This window comes from Pantherophis guttatus, chromosome 3 (assembly GCF_059756535.1).
Source record: "Pantherophis guttatus breed Tessera chromosome 3, ASM5975653v1, whole genome shotgun sequence".
NCBI lineage: Eukaryota > Metazoa > Chordata > Lepidosauria > Squamata > Colubridae > Pantherophis > Pantherophis guttatus.
The window spans coordinates 20,036,423-20,064,149 of NC_142065.1; positions in this window are offsets into that span (position 1 = coordinate 20,036,423).

Consider the following 27,727-nt stretch of genomic DNA (forward strand, 5'->3'; position numbering starts at 1 on the left):
GCAAAACAAATACAAATCTTAAAAGTAACAACAGGGAGAAAAAAATGGAAGGAAATACAGAAAACACAATTGTAACTATAGCGTATTCTATCTCTCTATGTATTCAAGATGGACAGTGATTAATATTTATATGTACTTATATGTTAAGGTGTAGGTATATACATATATATCAGGGGTGGGTTCTACTTACCTTTACTACTGGTTTCGCGCGAGCAAAGCAAGCGTGCGCACTCTTCTACGCATGCGCAGAAGCGTTTTGATGACATTGGGGTCGGTAGGCGGAGCCTCCTGCCGGTTTTACAACCGGTTCTATAGAACCAGTGTGAACCGGGGGCAACCCACCATTGATATATATGTATATAGCATATCTATATGTGTGTTATGTGTACCCTTTTGAGAGCAGGCAACAGAATTTCATTTTTAATGTGTGCCAGAGTGCCCACAGAAAAACATGACAATATAAAGGTTATCGTATCTCTGAGCTAATCTCACTCTATCTCTAACTTTCCATCCATCCATCCTAATTTTAAAGTAATAACTACTATACTACTGTACATAAATTTCATGACCCAAAGTTTATGTCTATACACAGGTAGCTTAAGACGGTTGGATCTGGTTAATGCTTGGATGGGACACCACCAAAAAATCTCATGACTATACAACACACCAGGAAGTTGAAAAAAAATATCACAGTAGGTGGAAACGGCACACCAGTTGTGTAGTGTTGTCAAATACACAGACACTCACATATCCAGGAGATCAGGTTCCTTAATGGAGCAGTTAACTTTACAAGCAAGGCTACTGCTTCTCCTTCTCATCCATTTTTCCTTACAGCTATATAGCCTGGCTGCTTTCCTTGCTTTTTATCCCACGCTGGCTCTTGTCTGGGGGGGCCTGGTGCTGGAGTAGCACGTGCTAGCAAAGGCAACCCCTGGAAAAGGTGACCTTTGCTGGCCAAAAAGCAACTTTCCTTTCCCAGCCTAGGAACTGAGCCAGCCCGTCAGCTTCTTCGCTTTTGCTGGCTGCTGTGGGAATGGTGACTCATCAACTTTCCTCAGTCCGGCCGGGCGGTCCAGAGCGTCCTAATGAGTTCCTTTGCCAATTGCTTTGCCTAGCAATGGAAAGTTATGGCTTGTGGCTTTATGAGACGGCGGACCAGAGAGTGAAGGTGATGGACAGCCAAGAGATGAGGATTTGTCTGCTTTCCGGAGAAGAAAACACAGCCTGTAATGCCAGGGCAGAGTTTCTCAAACTCAGCAGCTTTAAGATGTGTGTACTTCAATTCCCAGCTTTCCCCAGCCGGCACTGTGAAAATTTAGGGTTTTGCAAGGATTTGAAGGGGAGGGGGGGCGAGGAGGTAGGTGGACTGCCTAGAGGGCAACAAGCCAAAGAAGGCAAAGAAGGAAATCAAAGAAGCAAGAACCCAGGCAGGGCAAGGTTGCGTGCAGTGGGAATGCAAAAACTCGAGAGGACAAGGGAGGCTAGCAGAAGGATCAATATGTTGCATTGGATTTTCCTAATCAGTTAAAATATAATTCCATTTGGGTTTTCCCTACATAGTGACTGATTGGACTATTGTGCGCTCTCTCTCTCTCTCTCTCTCTCTCTCTCTCTCTCTCTCTCTCTCTCTCTCTCTCTCTCTCTCTCTCTCTCTCTCTCTCTCTCTCTCTTAAAAGGCACACACAAAGGAGCAAAAAAGTGCAATTAGTGAGATACAAATAAGGGATCAAAAATGTCACGTACATTACAAGTTGTTCAATGTATCCCTACAAAGGGATGGAATGGGTTGTATTGCTTTTTAAAGGGGAAAAAAAAACCTTAAATATCACTAGTAAGCTTGAAGAGTAGCTGGTTAATGGCACACAGGTGGGCCAAATGCTTTTTTCTAAGGTGCCTCAGAATTTGTGTTTTATTTCCTAAATCCTAAGTGAATAACATAATAAAAATTGTACACCCCCCCAAACCATATCTTACATAAAATATACATTAAAAATACGTATGAGTTACCCTGTGATCAGATGGATGGCCAATAAATTAGATAGATAGATAGATAGATAGATAGATAGATAGATAGATAGATAGATAGATAGATGGATGATGTATGTATGTATGTATGTATGTATGTATGTATGTATGTATGTATTTAGCGTATGGCTGGTCACACATAATATTAAAACACTTCATTTTTACAGGTTAAAACAATTAAAAAAAGAGCAGTAAGAAAACCTAAGAGGAAAACAGAAATAACATTTCAGAGTTTAATAGATAGATAGATCTAGGATTAATAATTTCCTGGTGCATCACATAACTACTGCTATGTTCAATATGCCTCAGTTTCATTAAAGTTGAGAACCACTGGTGTAAACCACTAATTAAAATAGATAGGCTACAAGAAATGAGATTGGCACTAGGAATACAATTTATCATAAAATTGGAATACAGACCCTAAACATAGGCCATTGATTTCAATAGGGAAAAAAAAAGATGAATCAAGAGAGAGTTTGTGAAGGAAGGATTCAGAAATTACTTCTAGTTTTCAAAAGTCCTCCTTAGATAGCCAGGTAGATGTTCAGCATGTTTATTAGATTTTTATCCTGCCTTTATTACTGTTTACAAGTAACTCAAGGTAGCAGACATACATAACATTCCTTCTTCCTCCTCTTCTTCCCCCACAACGAAGTGAGTTGGGCTGAGAGAGAGTGACTGTCCCAAAGTCATCCAGCTGGCTTTCATGCATAAGACAGGACTAGAACTCACAGGCTCCTGGTTTCTAGCTTACTGCCTTAACCACTACTAGACCAAACTGGCTCTCTTGTGCAAGGTGGAGAATAGAAGCACCAGGTTAAAACATCCTCGTAGTTGATTTGGTCCTCCCCTCAACTTCTGCCCCTTTCCCCCTTATCTGGCCAGACACAAAACTCAGCTCTGTTTTTGTAGATTAAACATCCATTTAGCGGTCAAGCTAAAATGGAGGACTAGGAAAACCATTTGCACCACCAGGGATTCTGATCATCATTAAAACTACGCCAGAATATAAAATCATCATTGGGATTCTGTGCACAGGGCTGGAGGCAAGCACAAAGGACATTACATGGAACAACTATCATCTCACCTAGTAAAGTTCCAACAGGGTGTTAATAATGAACAACTAGGAAAATGTGAGCATGTTATCTGAAAAGAACTGAATCCAAAACTTGGCTGAACCATTTGGTCAACTTTTTACCCCTCCCTGAACTTTCAAGAGAGATTTACTAGGAGGAGGGGAGAATCAGTAGCAAACTTAGTAGAAATCTGGGGAAAGTGTAGTTAGCTTGCTTTATATGTTGCAGCTATTAATTACTCAGAGTAAGCAATAAAGGTTTCCCTTGTCAGATGTATTTATTTTTGCATTTGTGTTATATGACATCTGCAAAAGGTTTGTCACAAGTTGCAAGGGAGCAACTTGTGTTTCATTCAGTTCAGTAATTTGAAATAAATTCATGGTGAGTCATAAAAGTCCATTTAAAACTTATGCTGTAATGTATTTTCAAAAACCCAATCACTAATATTTCCTAGCTGTTCTTCGTGAAGAATTTAGAAAGTTTATAGCAACTATCCCCAAGGTATCTTTGTTGGACAACAGCTAACAAAGAGCTACTTAACAGATGGATTGAAATTAGATCTGCTAGGAGATTTCTGGCTAATTTGTATGAACTCACAGATTATTGACACTTTGATTATGACAGCAATATACATGCCATAAATTAGACTGCGGAAATGGAGAAAACCCTAAATAGAAGTGAATTTTGCAATAGAGCAACTTGTTTCATTCAGTTCAGTAATTTGAAATAAATTCATGGTCTGTGAATTCTTTTAACTCTAAACACATGTCTTTTTTGCATAAGGTTCCAGTTGGTAGATCTTACTATTTTTTAAAATCTTTAATTTTGTAAAGAATTAAGATAGATTCTTCCCCCAGGCTCAGTGTCTACTTCATTTTCTTTCAACTCTGAGTTTAAAATTATGCTTCTGCACTTTCACATTTTATCTTAATCCCTTTTCAGGCTTCATTTGAGTGGTCTTTCTATCCTCCCCAACACAAACCCTCCCTCCCCAAGTCAAATCCTCAATTCTTTAAGGTAACCACAGCAGCTATGGGGAGTGGGGGTGGGGGGCTGTTGGGAAATGTAGTATCAAGATTCTACAATCCCATTATAGTACAGGTAGTCCTTGATTTACAACAGTTTGTTTAGTGACTGAAGTTGCAACAGCTCTGAAAAAAGTGACTTAATTCACACTTATGACTGTTGCAGCATTCCCCAGTCAAAATTCAGACGCTTAGCAACTGACTTATCTTTATGACCGTTGCAATGTCCCAGGGTCATGGGGATCAACTTTTACGATCGTCTGATAAGCAAAGTCAAGGGGAAAGCCAGATTCACTTAACAACCTTGTTACTGATTTAACAATTGCAGTGATTCACTTAACAACTGTGGCAAGAAAGGTCCTAAAATGGGTCAAAACGTCCTTAACAAATGTCTCAGCAATGGAAATTTTGGGCTTAAGTTTGGTCATAAGTCAAGGACTACCTATACTCTAGCCAATGTGAGAGCCCGCAGAGGTATGGAATTACTATTACCCTTCACCCCTAACCACGTTAGCAACAGAAAATTGGAATTGTTCTGCAAAGCATTTGCAAGATCCAGATGCAAAACATTAGCAGTAGCCAATTTTGATGTTTTTTTCTCCAAATGGCACAAATCCAGGTCATCTTCTACTATTTTAAAACCTGTTAGTACTTGACAATTTCCCTGTTTGGATAGTTCCAGGTTGATGGAAAGGCCTTTATTGATGGACTGTGTTTTGCATGGCAAGTCACAATTTACATGGGTTAAACCCCTTTTCTGCCCATTGTTTAAACTCTAATTGAAAAGTATGATTCACTTGGTGACTAAGGACATTTACCTTGTTTAGAGGGATGTACAGAACTGAATTGGATACCCATTAACAAATCCATCTTTACCTGGTAATTACTTTGATTCCTTGCCTTTGGCTATTAACTCTCTGGTCCACTTATTTATCCAAACTTTCCATCAACATGCTCAACAGTCAGTCTACTTTGACTAAGGTTTCTCTTAATCTAGTTGCCAGTCTCTCTTCTAAAAGGGAATTAAATGGACTTTGTTTTTTAACAAGCCTGGCTTTATTGCAAGAGTGTACACATTGGCAAAATGTGAAATAATATAAATTAAGAATCAGCCTTACATTTTCGTTTCAGAATTCTGGTTTTGAACTATTGTGGTTTTCAAAAAAGCTGCATATGACATGCTACATTTTTTTTAAGCAGAAGTGAGAAATAATGATCTTGTAAACAAGTATAACAACCTACCATGAATGTTGCAACGAGGAAGAATGCTTCTGTTCAGAGACCCAGCTAACTAGTTAGAACCTTTTTTCCAGCATATCCCACTCTAATTTCTTTTCCAGCATTTTTTTTCTTAATACATAGGGTCACCTTACTCTGCTCATTCAGATAGGTTTGTGAAAAGATGTATTTCCTACACCTTGCAAAATACAGGTAGTCTTTGATTTATGACCATTCATTCAGAAGTTGTGATGGCGCTGAAAAAGTGACTTGTGACAGGTCCTCACACTTACAGCCATCCCTGCAGCTTTGTGATCACAATCCAGGCCAGGGGTAAAATTTAAAAAATTCCCCTACTAGTTCTGTGGGCGTGGCTTGTTGGGGGAGGTCATGTGACTGGGTGGGCGTAGCCAACTCAACATCACTCACATCAAGGGGCTCATCATTGGCCCCTCCCCTCCCAGCCACTCCTTGTCACGAATGGCAGGAAAATGGGGAAGGGAATATTCTTGCCTACCATCCTTCCCTCAGTCTGTGCTGAGATTGAGGAATGGATGATAGGCAGGAAAATCCCCTTCCCCATTTTCCTGCCTTTCACAAAAATAGCTCCATTCCAGCTGCTCCCCCCCCTTCCCCTCCCTCCTGGGGACTACCTTAAAAGGGACAGGCTGCAGCAGCTCCATTGTGAATGGAGGGAGAAAAGTTAGCATTCTCCCTGCTGCATTTAACATTGAATAACTTTTCTCCCTCCATTCAGGACGGAGCTGCTGCTCCCGTTATGGTTGCCTCCTGGCCCCCTCCCTCCTGGGGACTACCTTAAAGGGACAGGCTGCAGCAGCTCCGTTCTGAATGGAGGGAGAAAAGTTAGCATTCTCTCTGCTGCATTTAACATTGAATTCTGTGGAATATTGAGTGGCCAGAAGAGGTGAGCAGTGACCAGCTGGGTGTGGGTGGGGCCAAGAGGGGTAATTACTTCCGGTTTGGTGAACTGATGCCCATAATCCCTAGCAGTTCGCCCGAACCAGTAGGATTTCACCCCTGATCCAGGCAATTGGCAACTGGCTTATATTTACGATGGTTGCAGCATCCTAGTGTTGCATGAACGTCATTTGTGACCTTCCTAGCTGGCTTCCAACAAGCAAAGCCAATGGGGAAGCCAGTAGGGAAAATTGCAAATGGCAATCATGTGAAGTCTCACCTAAAGGTGCTGGTTGTCACCTTTAAAGCCCTTCATGGCTTGAGACCAGGTTATCTGAGGGACCGTCTCTTGCTGGTCACATCTACCCGACCCATCAGAGCAGAGCGACAGGGAATGTTGCGGGTCCCATCCCTGAGGGAGATACACTTGGTGGGACCTAGAAGAAGGGCCTTCTCCATGGTGGCTCCCTCCAGGGGTGGGTTCTAAATTTTTTTACTACTGGTTCTGTGGGCATGGCTTATTTTGTGGGTGTGGCTTGGAGGTCATGTGACTAGGTGGGCGTGGCTAGCTGGTCAGAGTCATTTCTGGAAGGTCCTCACACTTACGACCAGTCCTCACACTTACGACCCGACACATTTGTTTGCTTTTAACACTGATCAACTGTAGGGTGGCCCTTTGAAGCCCCCTGGCAAGAGTTTAAACAGATTTTTTCCCTCTAGTCATCAGCTGGGACTCAGGAGGCAGCAATAGATTGGGGATGGGGCCAAATAAAAGGTAAGAATAACATGGGGGGATGGGAGGGTGGGGGGGGAGAACCGGTTCGGTGACGTCATATCGTAACCGCTATCGGCTCGGCCGAACCGGACTGAACCGGGAGGAACCCACCACTGGCTCCCTCTCTCTGGAACATCATTCCCCCAGAGATTAGAATGGCCCCCACTCTAATACTCTTCCGGAAGGCGCTGAAGACCTCGTTCTGCCAGCGGGCCTGGGGAACGCAGAGCGGGATGGAGCCCATTAAATGGCTTGTGTGATCTGTTGTCGCCGGGGTGGGGGGTGGGTGCTGATTTGGTTATATTGTACTATATTAATTTATTTGATTCTTTTTGTTAGTTTTTATTGTTTTAAATGTGGTTTTATATTTTCTGTAAGGCACCTTGAGTTGCCATGGGCGAATAGGTGGCAATATAAATTCAATCAATCAATCAATCAATAATGACTGTAGCAAAAAAAGCTGTAAAATTGACTGTGGCCACGTTATGCCTTGCCCAAGGACTACATCGCTTAATGGCACATTTTTTATTTATTTATTATTTATTTTGTCGCATTTCTATGCCGGCCAAATCTCAAGGGACTCTGGGCAGCTTACAACAGAGAATAAAACAATGCAACAATATCCCATACAAAAGTTAAAAGAAGACATTAAAACATTAAAATGTTAAAACACATACACTCCAAGTTGTGGCCGGGTCTTGCAAGATCACTATAACGAGATCAACGGCCCCAGGCCTGCCAGAAGAGCCAGGTCTTCACCGCTTTCTGGAAGGCCAATAGGGTGGGGGCGGTCCAGACTTCAGGAGGTAATTGGTTCCAGAGAGCCGGGGCAGCCACAGAGAAGGCCCTCCCCCCACGGGCCCGCCAGCCGGCATTGTTTAGCTGACGGGACCCGGAGGAGACCGACTCTGTGGGATCTTACCGGTCGCTGGGAGCTATGTGATAGAAGGTGATTGGTCATCAGTCAAGGATTACTTTATCAACAGGACTTTAAGCCTAAAACAGCAACAAATCAATAACATCTTACTAAATCATAGTGGCACAGATAGGCACTAAAGTGTTAATTTAGTCTCCATGTCTGCTTATGTACTTGTTAAGGTACATAATACAGTTCATGCATCTGATTTCCTGGTATATGTTGCTTTCTGACAGCAATGATTTTCCTCCACAACCAGTGTTGGGTTCCTCCCGGTTCTGCCCGGTTCTGCCGAGCTGGTAGCGGTGACGATATGATATCACCGAACTGGTTCTGCCCCCACGCCCCGCACGTTATTCTTACCTTTTATTTGGCCCCACCCCTAATCTATTGCTGCCTCCTGAGTCTCAGCTGATAAGGAAAGAAACTGTTTAAATTCTTGCCATGGGGCTTCAAAGGGCCGCCCTACAGCTGATCAATGGTAAAAGGCAGTTTGATGGTAGACCAGTGCCTCCAGAAACAAATGAGTAGACTGGTGCCTGCAAAAATAAATGGGTAGACCAATGCCTGCAAAAATACATAAGTAGACCGGTACCTGCAAAAATAAATGGATAGACCAATGCCTGCAAAAATAAATGAGTAGACCAGTGCCTGCAAAAATAAATGGGTAGACAGCTCTGCAAGCCTGGTAGACCAGTACCTCTGCTAAATCCTAAAGAATTGTCACATGACCATCAAGCCACGCCCACAAAATAAGCCACACCCACAGAACTGATAGTAAAAAAAATTAGAACCCACCCCTGTCCACAACACTTTATTGTGGACAAATGAGCCACTTCCTATAGCAAATAAAGAAATACAATTATGAGATTCAGGTTACAAAATTTAAAGAAGAAATTAGTGAGGGAAGATTTCAACTCCTTTATGGCTTCAGGAGAGTCACTCTTAAGCTAAGAAGGGACACAACCAATTTCATCCAGAAATAGCACAACTCAGGGGTCGTATTCACTTACCTTTGCTACCAGTTTGCAAATGTGAGCGTGTGTGCATGCGCAGAGCGTCAAAAATGGGATGTGATGACGTCCAGGTGGGTGGGCGGAGCCTCCACCACCACCACTACCAGTTTTCCCAAACTGAAGAGAACCGGCTGAATACCACCACTGGCACAACTGGGATTTATTAGATGTAATGTTATTCACCTTAGAGCAGGAGCATCAAACTCATGGCCTGTTGGCCAGATGTGTCACGCGCTGTCCACGTCCATGCCCGGTTTAGCGAAGAGGGAAAAAAGTCACGATACTTCACATGACAACACTGTGATGACACGAGTTTGACACCCCTGACTTAAGAGTGATACGAGCAAGACCATTTTTTGGTCCACAGGTGTAACTTGCCCAACAATGCAATAATACATTACACACAACTACTTTTGTGAATGGCCACCATTCAGAGTTAGTTGTCTCTGAACCTGCTGTATTTACGTATTTCCCTTCTGAATTTCCTTTTTAGGATTCCACCAATATGAACTGCAAAAGCTCATCTGTAACAAGACAGGGACAAACTATGAAAACCCACTTCTGAAAATGATCATGCAATGTTATATCATTAAGTTCAAGCTCAACTTTGATGGTGGTGCTTCAATCAGTCAGTCACTGTCACCTCTTCATTATCTGTGGACATCTGTTCACCAGGGTTATCAGTATCTGCTTGAACTTTCTGTAAGCTCCTGCTCATGTCATCAGTGATAGCATCAAGACACTTTCTCTTCTCCCAGCCAGACTTTTTAAATTGCCTTTACTTTTTCCAGTGCATCAGTGTTTCCTTTTGACTCTCGCCTGTGCATTATGTATCCAAAATAGTGTTAGCTTATTTATTAACACTTCCTTAACAAGCAGCCTGGTTTGACCTCCTCTAGCACTAAATGACTTGTTCTTCTTCTCTTCCCTCACGGTTTGGTTTGGTTTTTTTTCAGCACCACAATTTAAAGGCATCTTTTAACCTTTATTCAGCCTTTCCAATGATTCAGCTTCCAGTCATATGTTACAACTGGGGAAATCCATAATCTTGACATTAAATATCTTTGTAGTTATTAAGAGGTCTGTGCACCTTCATATTTTGTCTACATCTTCCATTGTCTGCGTCCGCAGGAGTAGACATCGCTTTATTTCATGGTTACAGTCACTGTCTTTGTGAGGTTTTTAAGCACTGGAAGACAATGTCTATTCCTCTTCCAACTTCTTTTCTCCTGTTCGCATTGAGCTACAGTTGATTATCTCTACTTGCAGCCCAAAGAATTCTCAACAATATTCCACCGCACATCTGCAGTCATTGAAAAGGGAGTGTACCAGGGGTAAAATCCAGCAGGTTCTGACAGGTTCTGGAGAACCGGTAGCAGAAATTTTGAGCAGTTCGGAGAACCGGTAGTGGAAATTTTGAGTAGTTTGGAGAACTGGCAAATACCACTTCTGGCTGGCCCCAGAGTGGAGTGGGAATGGAGATTTTGCAATATCCTTCCCCCAGGAGTGGGGAGGGAATGGGGATTTTGCAGTATCCTTCCCCTAGAGTGGGGTGGAAATGGAGATTTTGTAGTATCCTTCCCCTGCCACGCCCACCAAGCCACGCCCACAGAACCAGTGGTAAAAAAAATGAATTTCACCACTGTAGTGTACAGTATCCCATCTGAAGCCTGGATCACAGGTTTCTTTCCTATGGCAAAAACAGGGCTTTCAATTAAGGGAAAAAAGGGAAATCACTTGCCTTCCTCAAAAATAGCGCTGCAAACATGCTGGTGGTGACTTTGCTTGAATCTTCCACTGAAGGAAATGTTTTTACAGTATTTGCAAAATGGAACTTAAGCTTTAAGCCTCTGCAGTTTTGTATTCATGGGTCTTTGTGTGTGTGTGTGTGTGTGTGTGTGTGTCTATTTGTGCACTGGCTTGTTGAATAGAACCTATTCTTCTGAATGGTATGCATAGGATCACATCCTTGGTAAAATGAGATTTTTACTTTTGTTGAGCAAAGCAAATTGATGGGTGTGAGTAGCTTAAAGGGAAATAGTGTGTAAGGTATACATGGTATTGCATTAGGAAGGGTTGGTCTGATATGCCAAGGTGCTCAAACTGGTAGGGCTTGCTATATATTGTTACGTGCAAGACTGCATAAAAGTTTGGGATGCGTGGGTGTGAGTAGTGTTTGTTTAGGAATCAAAACTTTTGCTGATTCTGTCTTCTCAAATCTATAAAAATAATGCTACTTGCTAACTGCACTATCTCAACATCCTTGGTCAAAAATGGGATCTGGATCTTGCGGATCTCAAAAGGGAACATTATTCTGGATTTATCCAGCAACAGCAAACATATAAACAAAACCCAAACATTTCTTTGGGGAAAAAAATGGGGAAAATGTTTTAGAGCAGGTACACTGGGAGCTAAATATTGTAGAGCAGGCAAATTGCCTCCAGATTCCAGGAAATCTGGCAAACAACCTTGTGGATCTTTTAGCAAGGCAGTTTTAAAAACCATTTGTGATATAGGGCATAGAAACCTAATAAAGAACCAAGCTTTCCATTATGGATTATTTTCATTTACATGCATATTCCCCCTTCCTTGCATGTTGCCTTGCCTTCTCCAATTTTGCCATCAGAACAGCCTGTGAAATACCACTGTACGGAGTCTGACCCAAAGTATCCATAGCAAAGTCAGCCTGAAAATATCCATAGCAAAGATTGGACTTAAATCTGTTCTCTTTGCTTTGGCACCCCAGAACCATTGTAATGAACTAACATATTCACAAGACAATACAACTATTTAAAAGTCTTCTCCACTTACTTTCTGATCTTTTAGAAGTTACTTTGCTTACTCAGAGGTAATTATAGTAGTGCTGTAGGCAGAAATCTATGGAACAAAGTTGTATAACTGAATATAATAAGTGTTTTCTCTGCTTCTCCCTCCCACATCCCCAGTTTTGATCTTCATTCAAGTACTTACAAAGTGTAGCTTCTTTTCTACTTTCACTGCCTTGATAGAAATATCCAAGCATTCTTGTCTAGGAAAGTTCCCAAAGACATACTACTCTGCACAACAATAGTTCCTTCCACGCACGAGAGGTTAGCTTTAACCACTTGGAAATGCTGTAATACACTTTCAGGAAATAGGAATGTACGTACAGCAGGGAAGCTGACTATATTGGACCCAAATCTGCCTTTTCTTCCATTGTTTAAATAGTCCAGATGGACACAAAGACAGGACTCTGATATTTTAAACTAAAGTGGTCAATCTTTTAATGTGGTATCTTTAAAATAAAACTGTATCGCTTCATCTCCTAAAGCAAGCATTACATTATATTACCATGTCCAACAATTTGCTTGCCGAAAAGATAATACTTGGTGGCTCTTGAAATTTTTTTCAACTACAGTTTCCAATATCCCATTGTCCTAAATATAAACACTTTCCTTGGTCTTCAGAAGCAGCTCTTTACTGCAATGAGGCAGCCACATTTCAAAGGAATTAATTTCCAGTTCAGTTTCACCATATCCAGTTAATTATTTACCTATGGATTGCTTTCATATTCCCAGAGCTTCCTAAGATTCGTAAAAGTTGATTCAATAAAACCTTAATTTAAAAAAAAATGAGAAGAGGCATGGATGAAAAACGGAAGTTTAAAAGTACAGGCTGAAAGATCAAATTCTAAAATGATACCAGTGAAAGAATATTGTCTTTAAGAATATTATCTCTATACTTATGCTTGAACCAAATCATTCTCATATTAGTAAATAACATCTCCTCATTACATTTATCTTTTTAGAGATCAAATTTATTAACATTTGTAATGTTGTGGTTAGAAGACAAAACAGAATAAGAAGTAAACAGTGGTCAGAGGAAAAGATTTATGGTCTTCAAAGGCTAAGGCCTCTTCCTTATATCCATGGGACTATCCTTTTTTAAAAAAATTGCAGGTCAAGTTAAGAAAATCAGTAATTTTTTCTGGCTTGGTTACTGGACCACCTGCCAGCAGGAGAGTAACTACCTGTCATTCTTCCTAAGGGGAGTGGGGTGAGTTGAGACGGACTTGGAGAAAGTCCAAGACACCCATCACATTATCTGACTAACAAATGGCAAGCAATAACGATGTGGGAATGTACCGTTTCTCCCAAAATAAGACATCCCCTAATAATAAGCCCAATCGGGCTTTTGAGTGCATGGCAATAAGGCCAAACACTTATTTCAGGATTCAAAAAAATATAAGACAGGGACTCATTTTCGGGGAAACACGTTAATAGCAGTGTCCTTCTTCCGATATCCCTCACGATTTATCTTCCATACCTATGGCTTATAAATTGGACTCTTTCTGAACAAAACACCCTTTCCAAAAAGTGTTGACTCTACACTGACAAGAGCCAGTTAAGGCACCAGGCTAGAAAGTAGGAGACTGTGAGTTCAAGTCCTACCTTAGCCATAAAAGGCAGCTGGGAGACTTTAGGCCAGTCACACTCTCTCAGCCCAACTCACCTCACAAGGAAAAAAGGAGGAAGAAGTGTTGGATATATTTGCTGCCTGGAGTTATTTGTAAAAATAATAAAGCCAGCATACAAACAAACAAACAAACAAACAAACAAACAAACAAACAAACAAAAGCCAGGGATAATGTGTCAACTCTGAAGTTAAACAAGATTAGGAAATATATACCACACGAATTCTTGGACCTCCTCTTTATTGTTATAGGCCAGGACCTATCTCCTCTTATACTGAAGAGACTCAAGATGAAGATATTTTTTTCCTCATGCCTCTTCTGTTTATCCAGACAAAGCTGAGGTTTACATAATGGTTGTCGATTTTTTTTCTTCAATATCATCTCCATATTCTTCTACAGGGAGGTATGGAGTAAAACGGGAGGGAGCAATCTACAACAAACATACTCCAGTTTGGACTAGTGCTTCAAAGGAATAGAAGGCATCATGGAGAGAGACCAAGGAATCCCTTTCTGATCTTGTGCGTAGCAGTTCCTGGAAGCAACTGAGAAATGGCCATGCAGAATACGTATAATAGAATAGACCACTGAAATTCATGCCCTTGTCATCAGTCTGTATGCAATAAGAATTAACGCAATAGCACCAAAGCCAGAATGGAGTGTGTAAAATAGCTCCCACTCCCAGATTTACATAATCAGGGAGCCTTGAATAAATTACTGTGGAGAAAGTGCATGGTTACTTATTGTCAACCGCTGAAGGTAAACCAGACTAGAAAGCAAAAGTCACACAGGGTTGTATAATAAGGTTATGGTGATAGAATCTTGTTAGTCTGAATATGCTTTCCCCCTCCCTCCCCTTTAACTTCATGAGAACCAGGAGGGTCTTGTCTGAGACAATTGCTCAGGTTCTGCCTCAGACTCAGGTTTCTTTTATCTGGCCATTGTCTTGGTAGTGGCTCTTCCTTCTGTTCTGCATTAACAGAGGAATAGCATCAAGATCATGAGCAGTGGTAGGATGATGCCGGCTTAACAACCAGTTTGGTGAGCGTGCACTTGGTGTGCGTGTATACTTAAAGTGCTTGCGCGCAGCACTGAAAATAGAGCCTTTAGAAGCTCAGTTGCTTACCTTCCAAGTCAGCAATGGTAAGTAGAACAGTTGGGGGGGGGGAATCAACTGTGCTGAGCAATTGAGATAAGCTACAAAGCAGGAAATAAAGGACAGGATAGAGAGGGGGTGGGTGGGCGGGGCCACCTGATCATCAGCACTACCGGTTCATCTGAACCGGTCCGAACTGGCTGAATACCACCTCTAATCACGAGAAATGATAACGCTGCTCTATACTACAGTTGAGGCCACACTTGGAATACTGTATCCAATTATTGTGACCATAATTCAAAAAAGATGCTGAGGCCCTAAAAGAGGGGTGTCAAATGCCTGTGGGCTGGATGCATCATGCACTGACCACACCCATGCCCGATTTAGTGAAGGGAAAAATTCACAATACGTCATGTGATGATGCGAGTTTGACACCCCTGCTCTAGAAAGAGTGCAATTCCTTCCGTAAGGCCCTGAAGACTTATTTATTCCACCAAGCCGGCCTAGCCTAAATGGTTCTTAATTGGGATTTTAAATTTTATAGACTTGGGGGTCTTAAATTGGGAAGCCAATGATTTAATTCTTTTTAATTATCTTAACTTTTGTATTGTATGTATTTTTAATTTTGGCTGTTCACCCCACTGAGTCCCTTCTGGGAGAAGGGCGGTATACAAATTAAATTAATAAATTAATAAATAAATAAATTGGGGTGATCGCTATCTTCCAATAGTTGAGGGGCAGTCACAGAGACAAGAGGATTGACTTATTCTCCAAAGCACCTGAGGGCAGGACAAGAAACAATGCATGGAAGCTCGTTAAAAAGAGATCCAATCTAGAACTAAGGAGAAATTTCCTGATGGTCAAAACAATCAATGAAATTGTCTCCCAGAGTTGTGGGTGCTTCACGCTGGAGGTTTTCAAGAAAAGACTGGACATCCATTTACTTGGGATGGTATAAGGACTCCTGCCTTAGGAGTTGACCTGCAATGTCCCAGCCCTATGATTCAAGGTTATTCTTTTCTGCCCATTACACTTAAGTACTCCTTCCAGAGGTTGGGAGCATTGCCTCTCTAGGGTGACAGTTGTAGTCCTTTTGCATAACCTGTCATAAATAGTAAAACAAATAAAAACAACAAAAAGTATAGCCATATGAAACTCCTTGTTGGCCAAAGCAATGAAAAATCTAGAATACATAGCAACACACTGCTGGCTGATCTCACTTTCTTGTTTTAAATTGGCTTGTGCAGCACATGAATGGTGCTCTTTCATAATGGTGTCCAGCTCAAATTAAAACAAGCTAAAAAAAATCAAATCACTCTTGATGATGTCAGGAGAAGAGGACAAACGTTATTGTCCAACTGGAACAGCTAGGGACAACCTTAAGCTACCTCAGGTATGGGTTGTCATGAGGACACTGTTGAACAAGATGTTGCTGGGGCATATTTGTGCTGTGTCTGAGAGCAAGTGAGGGAAAACTCTTTACAAGACGTTTTCAGTCTGTGAGTCACAAAAAAAGCTAGGAAATGAATTTACCTTGGCATTCTGGAGAAATCTAGATTGCGCGAATTAACAAAACAGATTCAGGATACTTTTGATAACCAGATTGAACTTCCTATTTTGCTGAAAACCAAGCCACCGGTTTTTAACTACAACAGCAGGTTACTGTACAAGAGCACACACCTGTGTTAAAGAAAAGGCCTTCAGGAAGATGTGGTGACTAAGCAAAGAAAACACAGGAAGAGCTGGCACCAGAAAGCATACACGGTGTTGTTTTTCTGCAGATAAACCTTGCCTCTAGATATTTTTCACCTCTGTCTGGCTTCATCCCCTTGTTTACTTTCATTTCTGTATGCATGTGGTTATTGCTGAGTGGAGCCCATAAGTTCTGTTTTCCAGATAGCATACCTAGGTATCTTCATAACAGTGTTCTTTGGTATTACAGAAGAAAACAGTAAAATTAGTGGCATTGGTGGCATTAAAATTAACAGAGGGAGAAAACAAAATAGCAATAGCATTTAGACTTATATACCACTTCACAGTGCTTTACAGCCCTCTCTAAGTGGTTGACAGAGTCAGCACATTGCCCCCAACAATCTGGGTCCTCATTGTACCAACCTCAGAAGGATGGAAGGCTGAGTCAACCTTGAATGAACAGGTGCAGCCTCAGTCTCTCCAAAGTATACACACCCATATATTTATATCAAAGATTCTCCTCCCATCTTTAATAAGTTATTTTACAGCCAAATTTGTTTCACCAGTATCTGTGGGACCATCTCATTTCTCTTCCACAAAATTCTAAATTGTGAATGCAGCATTGGCTACCTTAGCAAAATTATCCTGTACCTCTCCGATTCTGCCAGCATTATATCTAATGAATAATATAATGAGATTTGGGGCCTGGTTTAATGTAATCTCTTACCACAATTTCACTTTCCATATTACGGAACACTTTTCATATGATGGCTATCATAATGAACCAGGAAGTTGCTTCACCAGACAGTGGGTTGGAGGCACCAAAAAGTGAGGATAGAATCACTTCTTTTTTTTTAATAAATAATTTTTATTAAACAGTTTTTTTAAAAAAAACAAACAAAAAACAAACAAAAACATATTTACATCTTCTTCTTTTCAACTTCTTCGCATCAGTAATCCATATTTATACATTTTTTCTATCTTAATATATCTTTTATACATATATTTCTAGTATATCATATATATACCATTATAATATATTCACATAAACAGGTACCTAATTTCCTTTCCACAATTTATATCTTCCCATTTGTTTCCATATTCCTCCACTTAATTTAATCTTGTTTAGTTTTCTTTTGTCCCCCCCTTTTTCCCCCTTTCTCCTCCAACCATTTATACCATTTCTCCCAGACTAAGTAATTATGAATTTATAACTTCTTATAAAGCAAATGGACAGACATGTGGTTTTGAGTCTACCACATATCTCCCTGGCTTTAGGAAGGATTAACTTTTTCAAAACTGAACTGGAAATCTGATGATGATGGTTTATTAAGTAGAGGCAGTATGATATAGTCGTTAGGATATAGGATTAGCACTGATCCCACCTCAGCCATGGAAACTCACTGTCTCTCAGAATCACTACATCCTTTGTTATAAAGGACAGTTCTTTACTTCAGAAAGTGAGTTTAATTATTCATTTTATTGTTTTGTTCTTGAATTTTGCTTTATAAAGCAAAGTGGCAAACAATTTTTTTTATCCTCATGAACCTGTCAGATTTGCTCCATTTTGAAGTTTGTCTGTTATTTTTTCCCAAGAAAATAAGATCATTATACAGAATCACGCAAGTACAGTTCATAGTATTGCAATTTGTGGCCCTATAGATGTTGTGGATTGCAACTCCTGTTGTGTCTCACACTTTGCAAAGCTTGATAGAAATCGATGAAAATAAGAGTTCATCTACTATATGTTCCACTTGTAAATAACTCCTCTTCTGTTTCTGCTTGTGCCATGAATTACTAGAGACAGTTGGCCCTTCCAAAGGATTAATAAAGTAATACTGGTAGTCCTTGACTTACGACTGATTACTTAGAAACCGTTCTCAGTTATGACTGACTACCTTGGGCTACATACACACTGGATTTGAAGTTCCAGTGCTCACCCACACACACAAAGTCATGTGAGCAAACTTTGGGTGGGGGCTGGGCAAGATGGCCACAGTTAACAACTGTCTGCAGCAGCCCACATTCATGTGACCACACTTTACAATAGTTTTGCTGAAAACCGTCACTCATGGTTTTCAGTAAATCTGTGCCCATATCAAACCATTGGTTCTCTTAATAATTGTGGCGTTTGCTTAATAACTTCAAATTCCCTTAAAAATTGCAGATTTGCTTAACGATTGCTATGAAAAGGTAGTCAAATCAGGCCTATCGCATGACCAACTCATTTTACAACCGTCACGACCTACAACCATGATGAGCAGGTAGATCAAGGACAACTTTCAGAGGTGGGTTGCAGCAGGTTCTGACCAGTTCTGTAGAACGGGCAGCGGAATATTTGAGTAGTTCGGAGACTACTGACTGGCCCCGCCCCCCCATCTGTTCTCTGCCTCCCGAGTCCCAGCTGATTGGGAGGAAATGGGGATTTTGCAGTAACCTTACCCTGGAGTGGGGTGGGAATGGAGATTTTACAGTATCCTTCCACTGCCATGCCCACAAAGTCACGCCACGCCCCTGAAGCCACACCGACAGAACTGGTAGTAAAAATTTTTGAAACCCACCGCTGTCTACTTTGTAGTGTTGTTGCAAAGCATTTGAAATGGGCATTTTCCAAAGTACACTCATGCAAGTGAAGTACTGATCCTTGAAGCATTAGCTCACTGTCATCATATATGTATGCATGCACAAACAATGCTTCCCCCGGGATGACCAGTGAATCAAAGAAGCTGCATATTTCAAACCTGTTTATGTCTTAAGATCCTTTGTTTGGGAATAGTCTTTTGTGGAGGTTCCTAATCCTAAATAAGGCAATAACTCTGTTGTACTGGCAATTCCTGCAGCGTTGTCTATTTGTGCACATATGCAGATAAGAAACCAGAGACAAAGCTTGCAAAGGACACACTTGCTTTACTGCCATGTTGAGAAACGCTTGGTTCATATGAATGGGCTTTCCAAATTACTTCTTTCAAATTCCTTGCACAGCTCTAGGTCTGTAGAGATTCTCAGTCATCCAGGTCATGGTTGTCCCAAAGGTGCTTTTTCAGGAGGTAACTGGACTTTTTTGTTTTTTCTTTTGAAGACATCTCACTTCTCATCCAAGAAGCTTCTTCAGCTCTGACAGGATAGCAGGGATAGTTTTTCAAAAGAAAAAACAAGAAAGTCCAGTTGCCTCCTGAAAAAGCACCTTTGGGACAACCATGACCTGGATGACTGAGAATCTCTACAGACTTTTAGCTATACAATTTGAGATGAACACCCTTTGAATGGTGTTGCAGTAGGAATGGATTTCCAGATAAAAATTGTAGACTACAAGAACCAGGAATACTACTCAGGTGACCCCGAGGTCAAGTGCTTCAAAGACCATCAGGGCTGAAAAGGGCTGTCAAATTCCCGGCCTGCGGGCCAGATGCGTCAGGTGCTAATACGCCCACGCCCACTTTAATGAAGGGGGGGAACGTCCCCATATGTCACCTGACGTCTCTGAGCTACCGCGAGTTTGACACCCCTGCTCTAAAAGGATGCAAATGACCAGCTGTCTGCAAGGAATATAAATCCTTCCATTCCCCACTATCCTGTCAGAGCTGAAGAAGCTTCTTGGGTGAGAAGCGAAACGTCTTCAAAAGAAAAAAAAACAAGAAAGTCCCATTGCCTCCTAAAAAAGCAACTTTGGGTTGCACAGCTGTAATTCACATAGCATGTGGTGTCTGTTGCAATATTTTTAGGATCAGACTCAATAATAATAATGAGAGTTAGAGGTTTAAATATATTTCTCTTTAATTATAATAGGCATTCTATATTCACTGAATATTCACAGATAGAAGCAAAGAAAATGGTGAAGGTGGCTCCTTATATATACAAAGGGTGGAGCCAAGAGTGGGAGTGGTGAATTATGAATACATTAAGAGTCAAAGAATAAGTTAACCCCTGATATCCCATATATACATTATTTACACATTAGGGAATAAGGCATTTACATCTGACAAATCCCCCTCTAAATGCCGGTTCGCTATACAACACCAATTACATTCAGATTCAGGACAATATAAGACATACAATTTGGAAGTTAAGTATTTGTGCTGTTTAGAAGGTAAAGGCTTCGTCAATATGTCAGCTAATTGTTCAGAGGTATCACAATGCACTGCTTTGATAAATCCATCTTGAGACAATTGTCTCACATGCTTAAATTTTATATCTATATGCCTGGATCTTTGTCCAATGGCATCGGATCTAGATATTTCAATGGCCGCTTTATTGTCTTCATGCATAACAAAAGGCAAAGCAGGTTTTTTCCAAACATCTGAAATTAAATCATTAAACCATACAAGGTTATTTGCAGCTTTGGATAAACAAACATATTCCGCTTCTGTGGTTGAAGTGGCTACCAGTTCTTGTTTACCAGTGTACCAGTAAACTGGACAGTCATTTAACAGAAAAATATAACCAGAAGTACTTTTTCTGCATGATATATCTCCAGCCCAATCCGCATCTGCGTAACATGTAAGTTTTGGTTCTTTATTATCACTAGGTTCTAATACTAGGCAAAAGTCTAATGTACTTTTCAGATATCTTAAAATTCTTTTGACAGCTTCCCAGTGATACATTGTTGGTTTGCTAACGTGCCTTGATAATAAATTGAGTGGTAATGCAATATCTGGCCTGGTCCAATTAGATATATAAAGAAGTGAACCTATGACTGATCTATAAAATGTATTATCCTTGAATTCAGGGGAAGATTCATCAGTATTTCTAAGGAAATCAGTTTGCATAGGAGTGTCACAGGGTTTGGCATTGTTTAAATTGCATTTGTTTAGAAGTTCAATAATCTTATCTTTCTGAGTAAGTTTGAATCCCCTTCTAGTTTTGTTAATTTGTACACCAAGGTATTTGTTTACTTTACCTAGAGATTTCAACGAGAAATGTTCATTTAGCTTGTTTACAAAGATTTCTCTTCTCTCTTTGTGTTTTCCTATATATAAAATATCATCTACATAAATCAATACAAATTCAATGTGATCATCACTCTTTTTGACAAAGAAACAGTTATCAGCAGTGGTAGCTTTGAAATCCATGGTCTTAAGTACTTTTACCAAGCAATCGTACCATCTTTTGCCAGATTGTTTTAATCCGTATAAACTCTTGTTCAATAGCCAAATTTCATTTTTATTAGTGTATTGACTGTGAGGTGCTCTTACATATATTTCCTTATCTAGTTTTGCGTGTAGGTACGCAGTCTGTATGTCATATTGAAATACATCAAGATTGAGTGCGGATGCTACTACTAGAGCTGTTTTAACACTCTCTGTTCTTACTGTGGGGGAGTATGTGTCAGTATAGTCCTCCGGATATTTTTGTGCATAACCTTGTGCAACCAATCTAGCTTTGTATAAGGTATTGCCTCCTTCTAGGTTCTTAATTTTATAAATCCACCTGGTACCAATAATTGTTTTATCTTTAGGTGCAATCGCAGGTGTGAATACATTTAATCCTTGCAAACTTTCCATCTCTTTTTTCATAGCTAGTTCCCATTTTTCCTTTTCTTCACGAGGGAGTTTTAATACTTCCTCATATGTATTAGGTGTTATTTGTTCACCATCCATATGCATTATGTAATCTCTGTATTTATTTGGTATTTGATTTCTGTTGTTCCTAATAGCTCTTTCTGGTTTGCTATGGTAGTCATGCAAATATCTTGCTTCCTTTTTTGTTAATGTGTCTGTCTTTATTTTGTGTTGACTATTTGTCCATGTTTTGGTTTTGTTTTTATTTTTGTTGACATTTTGATTTTCTATTGTCCCTTCCTCACGAGATTTGGTATCTTTGCATTTATTTGGAAATATTTCATTAAGATGTAATTTAGACCAGTTGGCCTGTTCATGGAACACAGCTGTTCTGGAAACTATAAATTTATTATTATTATCAATGAATCTGTACCCTTTGGTGCCAGTTTCATATCCCATAAATCTTAGTCTTCTGGATACGTTTTCTCCCTTTCTTCTCAACTGTTTAGGTATGTGTACGTCTGCAGTGACCCCAAATATGTGCATGTGTGCTAATTTTGGTTTCCTATTATACATCACCTCATATGGTGTCTTATTCACAATACTGGACCAGGTTCTATTTTGAGTGTAATTTGAATAATGTAGGGCTTCTGACCAAAATTGTTTGCCTAAACCAGCATCCTCTAATGTGCACCTAATCATGGTTTGTAATGTGGAATTCTTTCTCTCTGCAATCCCGTTCTGGAACGCAGAAAATGGACTAGACGTGTAATGTAGCATTCCTCTATCCTTTAACCATTGGGAGAATTCTTTAGACATGAATTCACATCCCCTATCTGTCATAATTTGTTTTATTCTGATATTATGTTGTGTTTCTATGCGTTTGTAAAATTCCTTAAATTTTTGAAAGGTTTCATCCTTGTGTTTTAATGTGTAAACAAAACCATAGCGACTGTAATCGTCTACTATTGTTAGGAAGTAACGTTTTCTATAAGTGATTGATGGAGTTAATGGGCCAACTAAGTCCATGTGTACTAAGTCAAAAATTTTGTTAGTTGATCTGGTGGATTTTTTTGGCTTGGGACTAGTTTTTAATTTAGTAGATTTACATACTGAGCATTCCAAATAATTTTCACAATTTTTTATTTTGACACCTTCTGCGTGTTCAGTCATTTTTTGTACTACAGGAAAACTTGCATGTCCTAACTTCCTATGTAAGATATGAGCACACTCGTCATGAATTGGTTTACCTATTTTTGGTTTCTTCTCATTGTGTGTATCTGTGTGATCATGAGATATTTTACATTCATCATTGTCACTGTTACTAATATTTTCATCATCTGCCTCAATACAATCTTCCATATTTGAATCAATGTTATGTAACCATCTTTCTTTTGTTATCAGATAGGGTAGGCCTCCTTTAATCATCACAGTGCCTACATTTGTTTTATTCTTCTCTAAAGTTGCTTTTCCCTTTGAGAAAACTATATTGATGTCAGAATCTCTGCTTAGTTTTATGGCACTTAGTATGTTATGAGGTATTTCTGGTATTAACAATACCCCCTCTATTTTTCCTAGACCAGGCAAGGTCACATTCCCTCTGCCTAATACTTGAACTTTTTCTTGATTAGCTACCTTTATTACAAACTTATCTTCTGTAAATGAAGACAATATATTTTTGTTATTAGTGGTGTGATTAGTTGCCCCAGAATCAATAAGCCAATTATTGTTCTCATTTTGTTGCGTTTTAGTGCTGTCTTGTTTATTTAGTCCATTCAGTGAACCAGATTTTCTCTCTTTTGAATTTTCTCTGCCCCCTCTACTTTCTCTGTAATTTGGTGGGCTTCTATATTTATGTCTATCTGTGGAAGACTGTCTATAATTGTATTTATTCCTATATTCTGACCTATGTCTTTCCTTTGAAATTTTGGGACAATCTCTTCTATTGTGTTCCCTGGACCCACAATTGTGGCATTTAAAAGTTTCATTATATTTTTCTTGGAAAGCTACCTTCCTAAAAGATTTGTGTTCTGTGTGATTGCTATAACGATTTTTTCTTGAATTGTCTTCTGCTATCAATTTGTTAGACAGACTTTCTATTGATAAATATCCTAGATTGATGGTGTCTAAGTGTGACATAAAACTATCCCATGATGAATCAAGTGAGTTGATAATAACACTTTTCATTGTTTGATCTGAAATCACTTCCCCCCTCAAATGCAGCTCAGCTCTTATTTTGTTTAAAGATATTAAATGCTCACTTATGGAAACCCCTGGTTTTACTCTGGAAGAAAAGAAGTCCTTAGACATTCTTGTGGTGGTAGCTACACTATCGCTGTGAAACAAATTAAACATGCATTGAATTATTTCTGAAACAGTTAGATTTGGTTTGATGCTATGATACATTGCAGGAGACACGCTAGATATTATTAAGAAAAATGCCTTATGGTGTAAACAATCTATTTTTAAAGTCCAAGGTCTTCTTGGGGGACTAGTGATAAAAAATAGTAAATTTTCTTTCATAAAGACAACCTGGAGCTGTTGATACCATTCTTGTAAATTAATGCCATCAACCCTAAGTTTTGGGAAGTCACTGGGTAAGTTACCCACATTATTTTGTCCATTACTTACAACCTGAGGTAGTCCGTGGTCTCGCAAGTGTAGGAAATTGCAAAACGGCATGGGGATGCTCGCAACGAGTCTGCGCGGTTCTCTGGCCAGTTCAAGTCTTTCCGGACCGTCTACGTAGTTTCGCACATGCGCGTTGTTCATTTCTTCTTTGACGTCGTCGTGGAAGGTTCTCTCCATTGTAGCTCGCTCGCTCCGCTCCTCTTCAGACGAGTCGGTCTCTGGCTCGGTCTTAGGAGTTCTGATGGCGGCGGCTGTTCTTCTCTTTCTTTTGGGTGCGTTGGCACTTGCTTCGGTCTGCGGTGTAGGGCAGAATCGACATGGCTCTCTGGGCTCGGGCGTCGTCGTTCTCGAAGTCAGGATGGGAGCGTGCAGGTCTTGAAGTATCGGCTTGTTCGCTTGCTTCTTCGTTGGCGCTTTGGAAATTTTTAATTTTGGCCCAAATGCAGCAAAAAGCGTCTTCATTGCTGACTTTACTTGGGATTTCGTTAAGTCGTCTTCATTTTCTGATTCTGGCTCTTCCGAAGAGTTTGAATCCTCCTTTTCACTTTCGTTGTCTGATAACGTTTTTCGCGCCAGAAATTTTGAACTGAGCATTTTGATTGGCTCTGCTTCGCTCACTTTGGAGGCTTGTTGAAACCAAGATGGCTGCCATTCAAAATTTCGCGCGGGATCACATTTTTTCTTTTTCATAACGACTTTCTCTGTAGTCATATCACTCACAGTTTTTTGGTCTTTGGGTTTCTCTTTAGCGATGTTTTTCTCTCTCGCTGCTCCGCTGTTCTTCAGCATTTCTTGGAGGTTCGCGATGAGGCTTTCATCATTCTTCTGGCTTTTTAATAACTTCAATATCTCTGACCTGAGTTCGTTATTTTCTATTTCGATTTCCTCCTGGCCATCATTTTCATTTATTAATTCTTCTTCTTCAGTGGTGTATTCTTCGGATTCTCTCGAAATCGCGTTTGTGGATTCGTTGATTATTTCTTGTTCAGTTTCTATTTCTTTGCTGTAGGCCCTGGTGTTGGGCCTATCTTTCTTAGACATTTTTAGTTATTTATTGAGTCAATTAACCATCCTCTGCTACCAGCTTGTTGCAATATTTTTAGGATCAGACTCAATAATAATAATGAGAGTTAGAGGTTTAAATATATTTCTCTTTAATTATAATAGGCATTCTATATTCACTGAATATTCACAGATAGAAGCAAAGAAAATGGTGAAGGTGGCTCCTTATATATACAAAGGGTGGAGCCAAGAGTGGGAGTGGTGAATTATGAATACATTAAGAGTCAAAGAATAAGTTAACCCCTGATATCCCATATATACATTATTTACACATTAGGGAATAAGGCATTTACATCTGACAGTGTCAAACTCGCGGTATCTCAGAGGCATCACATGACGTATGGGGACTCCACCCCCCTTTCATTAAAGTGGGCGTGGGTGCATTAGCACCTGACGCATCTGGCCTGCAGGCCGGGAATTTGACAGCCCTTTTCAGCCCTGACGGTCTTTGAAGCACTTGACCTCGGGGTCACCTGAGTAGTGCTCCTGGTTCTTGTAGTCTGCAATTTTTATCTGGAAATCCATTCTTACTCCAACACCATTCAATTAAAGCACCACTAGCAAAGATGCATCTTTTTCTACCAATATATTACAAAATATTTCCATACCCAATGGGTTTTTTGGGGGGCAGGGTTGCTTTTAGGGTTCCAGTACAAAGAAAATATTTTTCCAATTCATCTGGTTGTGCCAACATTTGGAATATTAGTTGCCTAAGTTAAGTCACCAGAGAGCCTTGTTTCTGTAGCTGGTGGCAGGTGGGGGACTCTATATATCTGCTGATCTATAACACTCTCACCGTGTCAACTTGCTGTGAGATGAACAACTCACTGTTTATAAACTGAAGTACAGTCCATAATGTTTCAAAGATCAAAAGAGGAAAGGTTATTATAACTGGATTGGCTTTCATTTTTGAAATGAAGTCTCTGGTTCAAATAAAAGTAAGTCCTTTCTTTTGAAGGATCTTGGTTACAGCATAGTTTTAAAAAACTTGGCAAACCAGTTGACATGCACTTGGCAATACAACAGTCATTTAAAAATAGATGTGACAATAGATATGGTACAAGAAGTCTCCTTTAATATGGCACATAGGCCTGTTTGTTAGAGTTCATTCATTTGTTGAATGCACAAATTGGATTGGCTCAGGATTTTACCTTCCAATATCTATATGAGCCTCAGGGCTAGTTCATTGTAATCATTGTAGTTGAGTTACAACAGGGGTGTCCAACTTGTGGCCTGCGGGCCAAATGCATCATGTGCTGGCCACGCCCCCGCCTGGTTTAGCGAAGGGGGAAAAAAGTCCCGATACGTCAAGCGACACCGACATGACGACATGAGTTTGACACCCCTGAGTTACGATAAAAGATGTTTCTAGTATGGTAGTTAAGGCACCAGGCTAGAGAGTGGGATATCATGAGTTCTTATCCTGCCTTAGTCATGAAAGCCAGCTGGGTGATCATGGGCCAGTCATACTCTCTTAGCCCAATTCACCTCATAGGATTTTGGGAAAAATAGGAAGAGGCGGGTGTGTTGGATATGTTTACTGCCTTGATTTAGTTGCAAAAATAATAAAAGGCGGGATACAAATAAATGAAATAATAAAAAGATCTGTAGCTCAGGGTTGAAGTTCTTGGTGGTCCCTGAGCTTAGCCTTTGCTTGATCTTACCTAGATAGGTAATGAAATACCTGCAAGCAAACAAGGTGAGAGAGAGCACCAAGAATGCCACATTGAGTTACAGTTCAAAGCAGGTGCAGTAAACCCTAGCAATATATAATGACCAGTTCAGTAATTCCTACTCTGAAAAAGATTTCAAAAGAGCTAAGGATGATCAGGACCCATCCATTCAATGATGTCAGCATAACTTGTATGTTCAAGATGTCTCGATTGGTTTGAAGTTGTCCCCTATTTTTGGGTAAGAGTATTCTATTGGAAGACTATCTATAATGGGCAGAACTGAAGCAACCAGCAAGTGTGCTAGAACCATTCTCTTCTTAATACCCCTTTCCTCTCTTGTTTGGACACCCTCTTTCCTCCTCCACCCACCCTTCTCCTTCCCCTGCCACCCTACCTAGAGAGCAGACCTGATTGACTTCCCAAATACTGGAAATGTAGAGCTAGATGCATATGCCTCCTATTCACTGTCAGAATTTGGTGAATTTGAGGGAGTTGAATTGCTCGATGCCCCACCCAACCCCAGGCTTGGACGGAATGGTCTGAAGATGCAACTCTGATTGTTAATGGAGGACAGCTCTTATGTAAAAGAGGCTTTCTATAAGTAGGCAATTCAAAAATCATGTTGGACTGTAATTCTGGGTGTTTTTAACTCCGAG